This window comes from Primulina tabacum, chromosome 10, assembly GCF_025594145.1.
Source record: "Primulina tabacum isolate GXHZ01 chromosome 10, ASM2559414v2, whole genome shotgun sequence".
Taxonomy (NCBI): domain Eukaryota; kingdom Viridiplantae; phylum Streptophyta; class Magnoliopsida; order Lamiales; family Gesneriaceae; genus Primulina; species Primulina tabacum.
In genome coordinates, this window is record NC_134559.1 from 35,769,441 (window position 1) to 35,785,102 (window position 15,662).

The 15,662-nt window shown below is 41.2% G+C and overlaps 14 non-coding genes across 14 annotated transcripts; all 14 read left to right on the forward strand.

Moving 5' to 3' along the window:
- Window positions 1-77: 77 nt before the first annotated feature.
- LOC142513518 (5S ribosomal RNA) lies at window positions 78-196 on the forward strand. Its single transcript, XR_012809461.1, has one exon. It is a non-coding gene; the product is annotated as a 5S ribosomal RNA (ribosomal RNA).
- Window positions 197-878: 682 nt separating this feature from the next.
- Window positions 879-997, forward strand: LOC142514009 (5S ribosomal RNA). Its single transcript, XR_012809925.1, has one exon. It is a non-coding gene; the product is annotated as a 5S ribosomal RNA (ribosomal RNA).
- Window positions 998-1,682: 685 nt separating this feature from the next.
- LOC142506770 (5S ribosomal RNA) lies at window positions 1,683-1,801 on the forward strand. Its single transcript, XR_012805050.1, has one exon. It is a non-coding gene; the product is annotated as a 5S ribosomal RNA (ribosomal RNA).
- A 682-nt stretch (window positions 1,802-2,483) lies between these two features.
- Window positions 2,484-2,601, forward strand: LOC142508265 (5S ribosomal RNA). The gene has a single exon (XR_012806487.1). It is a non-coding gene; the product is annotated as a 5S ribosomal RNA (ribosomal RNA).
- Window positions 2,602-3,285: 684 nt separating this feature from the next.
- Window positions 3,286-3,404, forward strand: LOC142506389 (5S ribosomal RNA). Its single transcript, XR_012804683.1, has one exon. It is a non-coding gene; the product is annotated as a 5S ribosomal RNA (ribosomal RNA).
- A 684-nt stretch (window positions 3,405-4,088) lies between these two features.
- LOC142506771 (5S ribosomal RNA) lies at window positions 4,089-4,207 on the forward strand. Its single transcript, XR_012805051.1, has one exon. It is a non-coding gene; the product is annotated as a 5S ribosomal RNA (ribosomal RNA).
- Window positions 4,208-4,891: 684 nt separating this feature from the next.
- LOC142513595 (5S ribosomal RNA) lies at window positions 4,892-5,010 on the forward strand. The gene has a single exon (XR_012809534.1). It is a non-coding gene; the product is annotated as a 5S ribosomal RNA (ribosomal RNA).
- A 683-nt stretch (window positions 5,011-5,693) lies between these two features.
- Window positions 5,694-5,812, forward strand: LOC142513642 (5S ribosomal RNA). Its single transcript, XR_012809578.1, has one exon. It is a non-coding gene; the product is annotated as a 5S ribosomal RNA (ribosomal RNA).
- Window positions 5,813-6,493: 681 nt separating this feature from the next.
- On the forward strand, window positions 6,494-6,612 carry LOC142507367 (5S ribosomal RNA). The gene has a single exon (XR_012805627.1). It is a non-coding gene; the product is annotated as a 5S ribosomal RNA (ribosomal RNA).
- A 684-nt stretch (window positions 6,613-7,296) lies between these two features.
- On the forward strand, window positions 7,297-7,415 carry LOC142517252 (5S ribosomal RNA). The gene has a single exon (XR_012813007.1). It is a non-coding gene; the product is annotated as a 5S ribosomal RNA (ribosomal RNA).
- Window positions 7,416-8,098: 683 nt separating this feature from the next.
- LOC142507018 (5S ribosomal RNA) lies at window positions 8,099-8,217 on the forward strand. Its single transcript, XR_012805286.1, has one exon. It is a non-coding gene; the product is annotated as a 5S ribosomal RNA (ribosomal RNA).
- Window positions 8,218-8,900: 683 nt separating this feature from the next.
- On the forward strand, window positions 8,901-9,019 carry LOC142506390 (5S ribosomal RNA). The gene has a single exon (XR_012804684.1). It is a non-coding gene; the product is annotated as a 5S ribosomal RNA (ribosomal RNA).
- Window positions 9,020-9,702: 683 nt separating this feature from the next.
- Window positions 9,703-9,821, forward strand: LOC142517498 (5S ribosomal RNA). Its single transcript, XR_012813242.1, has one exon. It is a non-coding gene; the product is annotated as a 5S ribosomal RNA (ribosomal RNA).
- A 681-nt stretch (window positions 9,822-10,502) lies between these two features.
- On the forward strand, window positions 10,503-10,621 carry LOC142514022 (5S ribosomal RNA). Its single transcript, XR_012809937.1, has one exon. It is a non-coding gene; the product is annotated as a 5S ribosomal RNA (ribosomal RNA).
- The last annotated feature ends 5,041 nt before the right edge of the window (window positions 10,622-15,662 follow it).

Genomic DNA, 15,662 nt, shown 5'->3' on the forward strand with positions numbered 1-15,662 from the left:
CAGTGCCGCATGTTGTCCATCGCCGCCCGCTCCACACGTACTCGAGGGATAGAAGAATAAACATCCCACTCAATGTTGGGTGCGATCATACCAGCACTAATGCACCGGATCCCATCAGAACTCCGAAGTTAAGCGTGCTTGGGCGAGAGAAGTACTAGGATGGGTGACTCCCTGGGAAGTCCTCGTGTTGCTCCTTTTTTAGTGTTTTTCATTTTTGATTACTTGTTGACAGACGATTTTCGGCTCAAATCATCTGAATCTCGATCGGGACCAGATAAGACATGCGAAATGAAAGTAGCCCGGGCACTGCCGGATTTGGACAAAATTGTAGGCTAATTTGATTGTAAACGGGCAAACAGACGAGACTCATTACTACGCAATGAGTTGACGAGATTTTAGCCGAATTCCTTCTATAAGACCCTCTAATTTGCGATTTAACGCTTCTGTTAAGCTTTCGTTTCCTCGAGAAATCCGCTTAGGAAGTTCGAAATTCGATTCTGGTTCCATTTTATCGTATCCCAGGCATAATAATAGCTTTACATTCGTTATTTTCTTCTTCTTATTTTTTTTCTAATTTCTGGGAACATTTATCGATTTTTGTTGTCGTGTGCCGGTTCTGTGCGGAAGGGTATGACGCAGATTACTTCGGAGACGGTTAACTCATTAAAAACAATTATTTCGACTTTTTTAACCATAATTTACGTAACCGGTCGCGACACGAGGTCTTTCCAGGGAGGTCACCCATCCTAGCTCTGCCATCGCGCCAGAACGCTTAACTTCATGGTTATGATTGGGCGAGAGCAGTGCCGCGTGTTGTCCATCGCCGCCTGCTCCACACGTACTCGAGGGATATAAGAATAAACATCCCACTCAATGTCGTGTACGATCATACCAGCACTAATGCACCGGATCCCATCAGAACTCCGAAGTTAAGCGTGCTTGGGCGAGAGCAGTACTAGGATGGGTGACCTCCTTGGAAGTCCTCGTGTTGCACCCCTTTTTCGTGTTTTTCTATTTTTGATTACTTGTTGACAGACGATTTTCGGCTCAAATCATCTGAATCTCGATTTGTACCAGATAAAACATGTGAAATGAAAGTAGCTCGGGCACTGCCGGATTTGGACAAAATTGTAGGCTAATTAGATTGTAAACGAGCAAACGGACGAGACTCATTACTACGCAATGAGCTGACGAGATTTTAGCCGAATTCCTTCTCTATGACCCTCTAATTTGCGATTTAACGCTTCTGTTAAGCTTTCGTTTCCCCGAGAAATCCGCTTAGGAAGTTCGAAATTCGATTCCGGTTCCATTTTATCGTATCCCAGGCATAATAATAGCTTTACATTCGTTATTTCCTTCTTCTTATTTTTTTTTCTATTTTCTGTGAACATTTATCGATTTTTGTTGTCGTGAGCCGGTTCTGTGCTGAAGGGTATGACGCAGATTACTCCGGAGACGGTTAACTCATTAAAAACAATTATTTCGACTGTTTTATCCATAATTTACGTAAACGATAACGACACGAGGTCTTCCCAGGGAGGTCACCCATCCTAGCTCTGCCATCGCGCTAGAACGCTTAACTTCATGGTTATGATTGGGCGAGAGCAGTGCCGCGTGTTGTCCATCGCCGCCCGCTCCACTTGTACTCGAGGGATATAAGAATAAACATCCCACTCAATGTCGGGTGCGATCATACCAGCACTAATGCACCGGATTCCATTAGAACTCCGAAGTTAAGCGTGCTTGGACTAGAGCAGTACTAGGATGGGTCACCCCCTGGGAAGTCCTCGTTTTGCACCTTTTTCGTGTTTTTCTATTTTTGATTACTTGGTGACAGACGATTTTCGGCTCAAATCATCTGAATATCGATTGGGACCAGATAAGACATGTGAAATGAAAGTAGCTCGGGCACTGCCGGATTTGGACAAAATTGTAGGCTAATTTGATTGTAAACGGGCAAACGGACGAGACTCATTACTACGCAATGAGCTGACGAGATTTTAGCCGAATTCCTTCTCTAAGACCCTCTAATTTGCGATTTACCGCTTCTGTTAAGCTTTCGTTTCCTCGAGAAATCCGCTTAGGAAGTTCGAATTTCGATTCCTGTTCCATTTTATCGTATCCCAGGCATAATAATAGCTTTACATTTGTTATTTCCTTCTTCATAATTTTTTTCTATTTTCTGGGAACATTTATCGATTTTTGTTGTCGTGAGCCGGTTCTGTGCGGAAGGGTATGACGCAGATTACTCCGGAGACGGTAAACTCATTAAAAACAATTATTTCGACTGTTTTAACCATAATTTACGTAACCGGTCGCGACACGAGGTCTTCCTAGGGAGGTCACCCATCCTAACTCAACCATCGCGCCAGAACGCTTAACTTCATGGTTATGATTGGGCGAGAGCAGTGCCGCGTGTTGTCCATCGCCGCTTGCTCCACACGTACTCGAGGGATATAAGAATAAACATCCCACTCAATGTCGGGTGCGATCATACCAGCACTAATGCACCGGATTCCATTAGAACTCCGAAGTTAAGCGTGCTTGGACTAGAGTAGTACTAGGATGGGTCACCCCTGGGAAGTCCTCGTTTTGCACCTTTTTTCGTGTTTTTCTATTTTTGATTACTTGGTGACAGACGATTTTCGGCTCAAATCATCTGAATATCGATTGGGACCAGATAAGACATGTGAAATGAAAGTAGCTCGGGCACTGCCGGATTTGGACAAAATTGTAGGCTAATTTGATTGTAAACGGGCAAACGGACGAGACTCATTACTACGCAATGAGCTGACGAGATTTTAGCCGAATTCCTTCTCTAAGACCCTCTAATTTGCGATTTACCGCTTCTGTTAAGCTTTCGTTTCCTCGAGAAATCCGCTTAGGAAGTTCGAAATTCGATTTCGGTTCCATTTTATCGTATCCCAGGCATAATAATAGCTTTACATTCGTTATTTCCTTCTTCATAATTTTTTTTCTATTTTCTGGGAACATTTATCGATTTTTGTTGTCGTGAGCCGGTTCTGTGCGGAAGGGTATGACGCAGATTACTCCGGAGACGGTTAACTCATTAAAAAAAATTATTTCGACTGTTTTAACCATAATTTACGCAACCGGTCGCGACACGAGGTCTTCCCAGGGAGGTCACCCATCCTAGATCTACCATCGCGCTAGAACGCTTAACTTCATGGTTATGATTGGGCGAGAGCAGTGCCGCGTGTTGTCCATCGCCGCCCGCTCCACACGTACTCGAGGGATATAAGAATAAACATCCCACTCAATGTCGGGTGCGATCATACCAGCACTAATGCACCGGATTCCATCAGAACTCCGAAGTTAAGCGTGCTTGGACTAGAGCAGTACTAGGATGGGTCACCCCCTGGGAATTCCTCGTTTTGCACCTTTTTTCGTGTTTTTCTATTTTTGATTACTTGGTGACAGACGATTTTCGGCTCAAATCATCTGAATCTCGATCGGGACCAGATAAGACATGTGAAATGAAAGTAGCTCGGGCACTGCCGGATTTGGACAAAATTGTAGGCTAATTTGATTGTAAACGGGCAAACGGACGAGACTCATTACTACGCAATGAGCTGACGAGGTTTTAACCGAATTCCTTCTCTAAGACCCTCTAATTTGCGATTTACCGCTTCTGTTAAGCTTTCGTTTCCTCGAGAAATCCGCTTAGGAAGTTCGAAATTCGATTTCGGTTCCATTTTATCGTATCCCAGGCATAATAATAGCTTTACATTTGTTATTTCCTTCTTCATAATTTTTTTTCTATTTTCTGGGAACATTTATCGATTTTTGTTGTCGTGAGCCGGTTCTGTGCGGAAGGGTATGACGCAGATTACTCCGGAGACGGTAAACTCATTAAAAACAATTATTTCGACTGTTTTAACCATAATTTACGTAACCGGTCGCGACACGAGGTCTTCCTAGGGAGGTCACCCATCCTAACTCAACCATCGCGCCAGAACGCTTAACTTCATGGTTATGATTGGGCGAGAGCAGTGCCGCGTGTTGTCCATCGCCGCCCGCTCCACACGTACTCGAGGGATATAAGAATAAACATCCCACTCAATGTGGGGTGCGATCATACCAGCACTAATGCACCGGATTCCATTAGAACTCCGAAGTTAAGCGTGCTTGGACTAGAGCAGTACTAGGATGGGTCACCCCCTGGGAAGTCCTCGTTTTGCACCTTTTTTCGTGTTTTTTCTATTTTTGATTACTTGGTGACAGACGATTTTCGGCTCAAATCATCTGAATCTCGATCGGGACCAGATAAGACATGTGAAATGAAAGTAGCCCGCGCACTGCCGGATTTGGACAAAATTGTAGGCTAATTTGATTGTAAACGGGCAAACAGACGAGACTCATTACTACGCAATGAGTTGACGAGATTTTAGCCGAATTCCTTCTATAAGACCCTCTAATTTGCGATTTAACGCTTCTGTTAAGCTTTCGTTTCCTCGAGAAATCCGCTTAGGAAGTTCGAAATTCGATTCCGGTTCCATTTTATCGTATCCCAGGCATAATAATAGCTTTACATTCGTTATTTCCTTCTTCTTATTTTTTTTCTATTTTCTGTGAACATTTATCGATTTTTGTTGTCATGAGCCGGTTCTGTGCGGAAGGGTATGACGCAGATTACTCCGGAGACGGTTAACTCATTAAAAACAATTATTTCGACTGTTTTATCCATAATTTACGTAAACGATCGCGACACGAGGTCTTCCCAGGGAGGTCACCCATCCTAGCTCTGCCATCGCGCTAGAACGCTTAACTTCATGGTTATGATTGGGCGAGAGCAGTGCCGCGTGTTGTCCATCGCCGCCCGGTCCACACGTACTCGAGGGATATAAGAATAAACATCCCACTCAATGTTGGGTGCGATCATACCAGCACTAATGCACCGGATCCCATCAGAACTCCGAAGTTAAGCGTGCTTGGGCGAGAGCAGTACTAGGATGGGTGACCCCCTGGGATGTCCTCGTGTTGCACACCTTTTCGTGTTTTTCTATTTTTGATTACTTGTTGACAGACGATTTTCGGCTCAAATAATCTGAATCTCGATCGGGACCAGATAAGACATGTGAAATGAAAGTAGCTCGGGCACTGCCGGATTTGGACAAAATTCTAGGCTAATTTGATTGTAAACGGGCAAACGGACGAGACTCATTACTATGCAATGAGCTGACGAGATTTTAGCCGAATTCCTTCTCTAAGACCCTCTAATTTGCGATTTACCGCTTCTGTTAAGCTTTCGTTTCCTCGAGAAATCCGCTTAGGAAGTTCGAAATTCGATTTCGGTTCCATTTTATCGTATCCCAGACTTAATAATAGCTTTACATTCGTTATTTCCTTCTTCTTATTTTTTTTCTATTTTCTGGGAACATTTATCGATTTTTGTTGTCGTCAGCCGGTTCTGTGCGGAAGGGTATAACGCAGATTACTCCGGAGACGGTTAACTAATTAAAAACAACTATTTAGACTGTTTTATCCATAATTTACGTAAACGATCGCGACACGAGGTCTTCCCAGGGAGGTCACCCATCCTAGCTCTGCCATCGCGCCAGAATGCTTAACTTCGTGGTTATGATTGGGCGAGAGCAGTGCCGCATGTTGTCCATCGCCGCCCGCTCCACACGTACTCGAGGGATATAAGAATAAACATCCCACTCAATGTCGGGTGCGATCATACCAGCACTAATGCACCGGATCCCATCAGAACTCCGGAGTTAAGCGTGCTTGGGCGAGAGCAGTACTAGGATGGGTGACCCCCTGGGAAGTCCTCGTGTTGCTCCTTTTTTAGTGTTTTTCATTTTTGATTACTTGTTGACAGACGATTTTCGGCTCAAATCATCTGAATCTCAATCGGGACCAGATAAGACATGTGAAATGAAAGTAGCCCTGGCACTGCCGGATTTGGACAAAATTGTAGGCTAATTTGATTGTAAACGGGCAAACAGACGAGACTCATTACTACGCAATGAGTTGACGAGATTTTAGCCGAATTCCTTCTATAAAACCCTCTAATTTGCGATTTAACGCTTCTGTTAAGCTTTCATTTCCTCGAGAAATCCGCTTAGGAAGTTCTAAATTCGATTCTGGTTCCATTTTATCGTATCCCAGGCATAATAATAGCTTTACATTCGTTATTTCCTTCTTCTTATTTTTTTTCTATTTTCTGGGAACATTTATCGATTTTTGTTGTCGTGAGCCGGTTCTGTGCGGAAGGGTATGACGCAGATTACTTCGGAGACGGTTAACTCATTAAAAACAATTATTTCGACTTTTTTAACCATAATTTACCTAACCGATTGCAAAACGAGGTCTTTCCAGGGAGGTCACCCATCCTAGCTCTGCCATCGCGCCAGAACGCTTAACTTCATGGTTATGATTGGGCGAGAGCAGTGCCGCGTGTTGTCCATCGCCGCCCGCTCCACACGTACTCGAGGGATATAAGAATAAACATCCCACTCTTGTTCAGTGCGATCATACCAGCAATAATGCATCGGAACCCATCAGAACTCCGAAGTTAAGCGTGCTTGGGCGAGAGCAGTACTAGGATGGGTGACCCCTTGGGAAGTCCTTGTGTTGCACCCCTTTTCGTGTTTTTCTATTTTTGATTACTTGTTGACAGACGATTTTCGGCTCAAATCATCTGAATCTCGATCGGGACCAGATAAGACATGTGAAATGAAAGGAGCTCGGGCACTGCCAGATTTGGACAAAATTGTAGGCTAATTTGATTGTAAACGGGCAAACGGACGAGACTCATAACTACGCAATGAGCTGACGAGATTTTACCCGAATTTCTTCTCTATGACCCTCTAATTTGCGATTTAACGCTTCTGTTAAGCTTTCGTTTCCTCGAGAAATCCGCTTAGGAAGTTCGAAAATCGATTCGGGTTCCATTTTATCGTATCCCAAGCATAATAATAGCTTTACATTCGTTATTTTCTTCTTCTTATTTTTTTTTCTATTTTCTGGGAACATTTATCGATTTTTGTTGTCGTGAGCCGGTTCTGTGCGAAAGGGTATGACGCAGATTACTCCGGAGACGGTTAACTCATTAAAAACAATTATTTCGACTGTTTTATCCATAATTTACGTAAACGGTCGCGACACGAGGTCTTCCCAGGGAGGTCACCCATCCTACCTCTGTCATTGCGCCAGAACGCTTAACTTCATGGTTATGATTGGGCGAGAGCAGTGCCGCGTGTTGACCATCGCCGCCCACTCCACACGTACTCGAGGGATATAAGAATAAACATCCCACTCAATGTTGGGTGCGATCATACCAGCACTAATGCACCGGATCCCATCAGAACTCCGAAGTTAAGCGTGCTTGTGCGAGAGCAGTACTTGGATGGGTGTCCCCCTGGGATGTCCTCGTGTTGCACACCTTTTCGTGTTTTTCTATTTTTGATTACTTGTTGACAGACGATTTTCGGCTCAAATAATCTGAATCTCGATCGGGACCAGATAAGACATGTGAAATGAAAGTAGCTCGGGCACTGCCGGATTTGGACAAAATTGTAGGCTAATTTGATTGTAAACGGGCAAACGGACTAGACACATTACTACGCAATGAGCTGACGAGATTTTAGCCGAATTCCTCTCTAAGACCCTCTAATTTGCGATTTACCGCTTCTGTTAAGCTTTCGTTTCCTCAAGAAATCCGCTTAGGAAGTTCGAAATTCGATTCCGGTTCCATTTTATCGTATCCCAGGCATAATAATAGCTTTACATTCGTTATTTCCTTCTTCTTATTTTTTTTTCTATTTTCTGGAAACATTTATCGATTTTTGTTGTCGTGAGCCGGTTCTGTGCGGAAGGGTATGACGCAGATTACTCCGGAGGCGGTTAACTCATTAAAAACAATTATTTCGACTGTTTTATCCATAATTTACGTAAACGATCGCGACACGAGGTCTTCCCAGGGAGGTCACCCATCCTAGCTCTGCCATCGAGCTAGAACGCTTAACTTCATGGTTATGATTGGGCGAGAGCAGTGCCGCGTGTTGTCCATCGTCGCCCGCTCCACACGTACTCGAGGGATATAAGAATAAACATCCCACTCAATGTCAGGTGCGATCATACCAGCACTAATGCACCGGATCCCATCAGAACTCCGAAGTTAAGCGTGCTTGTGCGAGAGCAGTACTTGGATGGGTGACCCCCTGGGATGTCCTTGTGTTGCACACCTTTTCGTGTTTTTCTATTTTTGATTACTTGTTGACAGACGATTTTCGGCTCAAATAATCTGAATCTCGATCGGGACCAGATAAGACATGTGAAATGAAAGTAGCTCGGGCACTTCCGGATTTGGACAAAATTGTAGGCTAATTTGATTGTAAACGGGCAAACGGTTTAGACACATTACTACGCAATGAGCTGACGAGATTTTAGCCGAATTCCTCTCTAAGACCCTCTAATTTGCGATTTACCGCTTCTGTTAAGCTTTCGTTTCTTCGAGAAATCCGCTTAGGAAGTTCGAAATCCGATTCCGGTTCCATTTTATCGTATCCCAGGCATAATAATAGCTTTACATTCGTTATTTCCTTCTTCATAATTTTTTTTCTATTTTCTGGGAACATTTATCGATTTTTGTTGTCGTGAGCCGGTTCTGTGCGGAAGGATATGACGCAGATTACTCCGGAGACGGTTAACTCATTAAAAACAATTATTTCGACTGTTTTAACCATAATTTACGCAACCGGTCGCGACACGAGGTCTTCCCAGGGAGGTCACCCATCCTAGATCTACCATCGCGCTAGAACGCTTAACTTCATGGTTATGATTGGGCGAGAGCAGTGCCGCGTGTTGTCCATCGCCGCCCGCTCCACACGTACTCGAGGGATATAAGAATAAACATCCCACTCAATGTCGGGTGCGATCATACCAGCACTAATGCACCGGATTCCATCAGAACTCCGAAGTTAAGCGTGCTTGGACTAGAGCAGTACTAGGATGGGTCACCCCCTGGGAATTCCTCGTTTTGCACCTTTTTTCGTGTTTTTCTATTTTTGATTACTTGGTGACAGACGATTTTCGGCTCAAATCATCTGAATCTCGATCGGGACCAGATAAGACATGTGAAATGAAAGTAGCTCGGGCACTGCCGGATTTGGACAAAATTGTAGGCTAATTTGATTGTAAACGGGCAAACGGACGAGACTCATTACTACGCAATGAGCTGACGAGGTTTTAACCGAATTCCTTCTCTAAGACCCTCTAATTTGCGATTTACCGCTTCTGTTAAGCTTTCGTTTCCTCGAGAAATCCGCTTAGGAAGTTCGAAATTCGATTTCGGTTCCATTTTATCGTATCCCAGACTTAATAATAGCTTTACATTCGTTATTTCCTTCTTCTTATTTTTATTCTATTTTCTGGGAACATTTATCGATTTTTGTTGTCGTCAGCCGGTTCTGTGCGGAAGGGTATAACGCAGATTACTCCGGAGACGGTTAACTAATTAAAAACAATTATTTAGACTGTTTTATCCATAATTTACGTAAACGATCGCGACACGAGGTCTTCCCAGGGAGGTCACCCATCCTAGCTCTGCCATCGCGCCAGAATGCTTAACTTCGTGTTTATGATTGGGCGAGAGCAGTGCCGCATGTTGTCCATCGCCGCCCGCTCCACACGTACTCGAGGGATATAAGAATAAACATCCCACTCAATGTCGGGTGCGATCATACCAGCACTAATGCACCGGATCCCACCAGAACTCCGAAGTTAAGCGTGCTTGGGGGAGAGCAGTACTAGGATGGGTGACCCTCTGGGAAGTCCTCGTGTTGCTCCTTTTTTAGTGTTTTTCATTTTTGATTACTTGTTGACAGACGATTTTCGGCTCAAATCATCTGAATCTCGATCGGGACCAGATAAGACATGTGAAATGAAAGTAGCCCGGGCACTGCCGGATTTGGACAAAATTGTAGGCTAATTTGATTGTAAACGGGCAAACAGACGAGACTCATTACTACGCAATGAGTTGACGAGATTTTAGCCGAATTCCTTCTATAAGACCCTCTAATTTGCGATTTAACGCTTCTGTTAAGCTTTCGTTTCCTCGAGAAATCCGCTTAGGAAGTTCGAAATTCGATTCCGGTTCCATTTTATCGTATCCGAGGTATAATAATAGCTTTACATTCGTTATTTCCTTCTTCTTATTTTTTTTCTATTTTCTTGGAACATTTATCGATTTTTGTTGTCGTGAGCTGGTTCTGTGCGGAAGGGTATGACGCAGATTACTTCGGAGACAGTTAACTCATTAAAAACAATTATTTCGACTTTCTTAACCATAATTTACGTAACCGATCACAAAACGAGGTCTTTCCAGGGAGGTCACCCATCCTAGCTCTGCCATCGCGCCAGAACGCTTAACTTCATGGTTATGATTGGGCGAGAGCAGTGCCGCGTGTTGTCCATCGCCGCCCGCTCCACACGTACTCGAGGGATATAAGAATAAACATACCACTCTTGTTCGGTGCGATCATACCAGCACTAATGCACCGGATCCCATCAGAACTCCGAAGTTGAGCGTGCTTGGGCGAGAGCAGTACTAGGATGGGTGACCCCTTGGGAAGTCCTCGTGTTGCACCCCTTTTCGTGTTTTTCTATTTTTGATTACTTGTTGACAGACGATTTTCGGTTCAATTCATCTGAATCTTGATCGGGACCAGATAAGACATGTAAAATGAAAGTAGCTCGGGCACTGCCAGATTTGGACAAAATTGTAGGCTAATTTGATTGTAAATGGGCAAACGGACGAAACTCATAACTACGCAATGAGCTGACGAGATTTTACCCGAATTCCTTCTCTATGACCCTCTAATTTGCGATTTAACGCTTCTGTTAAGCTTTCGTTTCCTCGAGAAATCCGCTTAGGTAGTTGGAGATCAATTGCCTCTATCTACCATTCTACAGAAAAAGAAAGTCACTCCAGAAGCTTGCTGGAGTTGAGCATTCCTCATGTCCTTACTGACTCTAAAGTCAAAGGCAAATTGCAAGAAGAGTCAAGGCCAACCAATGCCATCCAAACTTACATTGATCTTATTTGGCAAGAAATCAATGAATTTGCAGCGAACAAGCTCAAAGCCTACAATGAATGGGTGAAGTTCAGAACTGAAGTCTTTGCTAAACAGCTTCAAAAGAAGTCTAAACTGAAGAAATTTATTGATCTGGAGACTGCTGTTCTGAGGGTAGTCAAGGCTTCTACAATTTGTCAGGCTCTAGAGCGAAAGAATTACTTTTTCAATCAACTAAGAGCTTAGAAGCTACAAAAGATAGTTGTTGAACTACGACTGAATTTTGATCCTACAAGTCCAACTGCATTCAATGATACAGCTGTGCATAATCAACTTGACTCGGATCTTTTGGCATTGCAAATAGAGATCAAAAACTGGGAAATGGATCAAGAACTGATCATTCCAGCGGCTCCCAAGATTTATCAACAGAAGAAGAGCCAGCTGAACAGTTAGTTCAAGAGCCATCCAAGGATACAATTGCTGAAACTACTCAACAGGCAACTGAACCTTTCACATCAGTTGCTCAACCATCATCATCTTCTACACATCCATCTTTAACTGCTGATCCAACGCCTTATTCTGAAGCTGAATTATCACTGGCCAATCTTTATGAGGTCATCAAATCAGTAACTTCTGATATTCATCTAGAAACATCTAGATCAGTTGAAGATGTTGTTATATCTGAGGAACCAGCAGACCATCCAACTGTTACTGAAGAGCAAGCTGATCATATTATTGTTGATAAACCAGCTGATCAAGCTGTAAGTTTTGAAGAATAAACCGAGAAGGCAATTTTTGAAGAAACTGAAGAGTCAGTTCAGTCCCAAGTTGTGACTGAACAGGCAGTTTTGGAACCAACTGAAGAGGCTCAGTTGCACTCATTCTCAACTGAAGAAGTGCTAGCTGAAGAACCAGTTCATCAACAAACCGAAGAACCGGTTATTCAATCAACTGAAGAACCTTCTACTACTTCTGTTCTTCCAACTATCTCTTCTCCTCCCCAAGAACTTACAACTGAAAATATTTCAGAAATAGTGGCGCATGAAACAGAACCAACTTGATGGTGAAATGATTGTATTTACTCAGCAGGAAAGGGAACAGATTCTAGAAACTTCCAGATCCATGTCTCCTGGTATTTCAGACATTGATGCCCTATTTGAAGAACTTAAAACTGTTCAGTCCAACCTCGTCAGTATGATGAATTCTATTTCTGCAATTCAATCAACTCAGCTTGCACAAACTTTGAAGCTCAACTCGAACAATGAGTTTACCTCGGACAGACTGAATCAACCCAATCAGAGTGTGGCTTCTCTATTTCTCCAGATGGAAGAAATCAAGAAAGATAGGCTGTCGACTGAATCCCATTTCCAAACTCAAGCATTAGTCGGCAGACGCTTTGACTTTCTGGAGAATATAGTCACTAAAAAAAATGATATGTTGCAGAAAATTGTGATGAACACCGTATCAATATTGCAACAGATGTTCGAATATTATCAAAGAAAGTGGATGTGCTTGACAAAAAGGGGGAAATTAGAGAAACAGAAGAAAACAAAGGGAACAAAGGGAAGAAGAAGATATGGAGATCAACTGACTTCAATTAATGGTTGAAGATTCTTTATTCTTTGTACGAATCTGTACATATATTAGTTCCCGATTTTCTTTCTTTTTACGAATCTGTACATTAGAAGAATTATTTTATCTAAAGTGAATTAAGTTCAGTTGATCAGTTCATACTTTACAAGTTTTGTCAAACACCAAAAAGGGAGAAATTGTTGAAAACTTAATTTCGATTGTTTGAAAAACTATGTGTTTAAATTTATTGGACTAACTGATCAAGAACTGACAAGTTGCCTAACATTAAAATTAATGTGCAGTTTATCAAAGGAAACTGAAACCAGATGAACTGAACTATCAAAGACAACTAACTGATCAGTTGATATATTCAGTTGAGAGTTTACCAGTGTTTACTTATCAGCTGATCATTCAGCTGTACACGTCATCAGTTGAAAATGACATTCAACCGACAGCAGTACAAAGCAGACTGCAAATCATAGTCGAACGCCGCATTTCAGAGCTTACAATGTACGATTGTCAAAAGTATATTGACGTGGCAATCAATGGATATAATGATTCAAATTATATTTAATGTTATCATTGAAGAGAAGTCTATAAATAGGTGAGAAGAGCATTTGTGCGATAACCAATCGATTTATCTATTCTCAAGCTTACTGTTACCCTGCTGAATGCATAGCTCTTATTCAAAGATCAAAGGCTCACACTTATATGATTTATTTGTAGTATTTGAGGCTACCTTTCGAGCTTACAAGACCAAATAGTTTTATTTTTATTCGATCTTATCTAGATCAGTTGTGCTAAGTTCAGTGGAAGAACTGTGAGTTATTTAGTAAACTAAGAGTTTAAGTTTTGGCAGTGTTAAGTCCAAACTGAAGTGAGCCTGTACAATCTTTATATCGATCAAAGGCTTTTAGTACATATCTTATCCTTGTGATAGAAGGGGTGACGTAGGAGTTATTTCATTCTCCGAACATCCATTAATCCTCGTGTTATTATTTCACTTATTTATTCTATCTTTCAGTCAGTTTATTTCCGCAACTGTTATCAGTTAAACTGATTGTCATAGACTGACTAGATTCTTAGTTTCAGTTTGTCGCAGAACTGACACTTCATTCGAAAAGATTCAAAAATCGTGAATGTTTATTCAACCCTCCTTCTAAACACATTTCAACCTATCAACAGATCCTAACATTTTCTTAATGGGCTAAAGTTTGAAATGTGGTTCAACAGGGGTCGAATCATGGTTAACGATGGCAAATTAAGTATTAGAAGTTTAAGTTTTAAGTTTGGAAATTTTTTATTAAAGTTTGATTTAATTTGAGATTAAAACGCACTAATATGTTATAATTAAAGAATAAGTAAAAAGCCATCGATTTAAGACAAATAAAAATATGAGAAAATTAATGTAAGCTTAAATAATATTTTGGGATATTCTAGATTCTGCGGAATTAAGAAAATGTCAAAATCGTGAAATTTTACGTCTAGGGTAAAACGGTAATTTTACACCCAAAAAATAGTACATGTCATGGCAGTGTCCTGAATGCTGTTTTATATACTAACATGATTATTTTGAATGTTTATGGAATTTTATGATGAAACGTTAACGTTAAAAGACATGTTGCATGCTTGATTTAAAAGAAAAAACGATATATGCATGTTTATTTTTTATAAGTTATGAAAATACGAAATGTTGAAAGAAGTGAAGTAATTGTGACTAATATGATGATACGATGATATGTTAATACGTAAGGCCAAGGCTAAGTTGACGGGTGAGAGTGTCGTTGATGTTCCCGCCGCCCAGTACTGTGGTTACATGTAGATGGATCCATCGCCCCAATACGAATACGAAAGTCAAAATTAACGATCTGAATTCAACGAAAGGAAATTGAATATGTATATGAATATGAGGAATATTAACATGAATATGATAAATACGAATATGTTTATGATGATATGAAAATGTTTATGTTTAAAGTTTATGCATTATTATGAAAATGTTATTTTACATAAAAGTATTTTCACTGTTGCATTTGATCTGTATATGTAGTACTTGTTATCAAGATTATGGTTTGCTGAGTCTTTAGACTCAATAGGTGTGATTGATGCAGGTGATTATGATAATAATGATAATGGGGGTCTTGATGGTTGATCTGACTGGACTAAAGGTGCACATAAGCCAAGGATCAGTGGTAGTTTTCCTCACTAGACTAGTTCATGATTTATGATTTTTAAGATTATGTTAAAGATATGTTTATGACTTTCATTATGATTTTGACTGGTTTTGAGAGGTTATTAGTTTTAACAATTTTTCCTAAGTTAGGATATGCAAATGATTGACATTTTTATGTTTCTAACGATTTCCGGTGATTTTCATATATTGTTGGATGTTTGTTTTTTAAAATTGTGCAAAATGTTATATATGGATTAATATGCATCGGCCTATTCTTAAGATGTTAGAAAAAATTAAAAATTTCTAGTACTTTTTAAGAAAACGAGTAGTGGACGTTTCAGTTTGTATCAGAGCAATGTTCCTGTAAAGGGTTGTGTCACCGTCAGTGCCGAGAAGCTCAGTCGTCCAGCCTCAAATTTGTAAGTTTACATTCTTTATATGATTTTTATATTGATACCAACATGATTACATTAATTATATATTTATGTCACATGTTTAATTGCTTAATGAGAATATATGTTATTCTTAAAATTGCTAAAATGAATTAGGATATGTCGCATGATTAGAAAGCTTAGATTTAAATTCATGTTGGTTACGTTAGAATTTGGAAAACGTTAAGATATAATACCTCCTAGATGCGCACCTATTATTGATAGGCACACAGAGACTACTGAGGATCGTCATGTTAATGCACCCCCACCTCCTAATGAGGATGCTGCTACTTGTGCATTGGAGGGTATGGCTCGTTTCTTCGAGCAGCAGATATAGTAGGCTCCTAGGCCACATCATGATATTTATGATCTGTTCTGGAGGCTAGTGCCGAAGGAATTTTCTGGCACCACCGAACCGTTTGCTGCGGAGGCATGGATTCG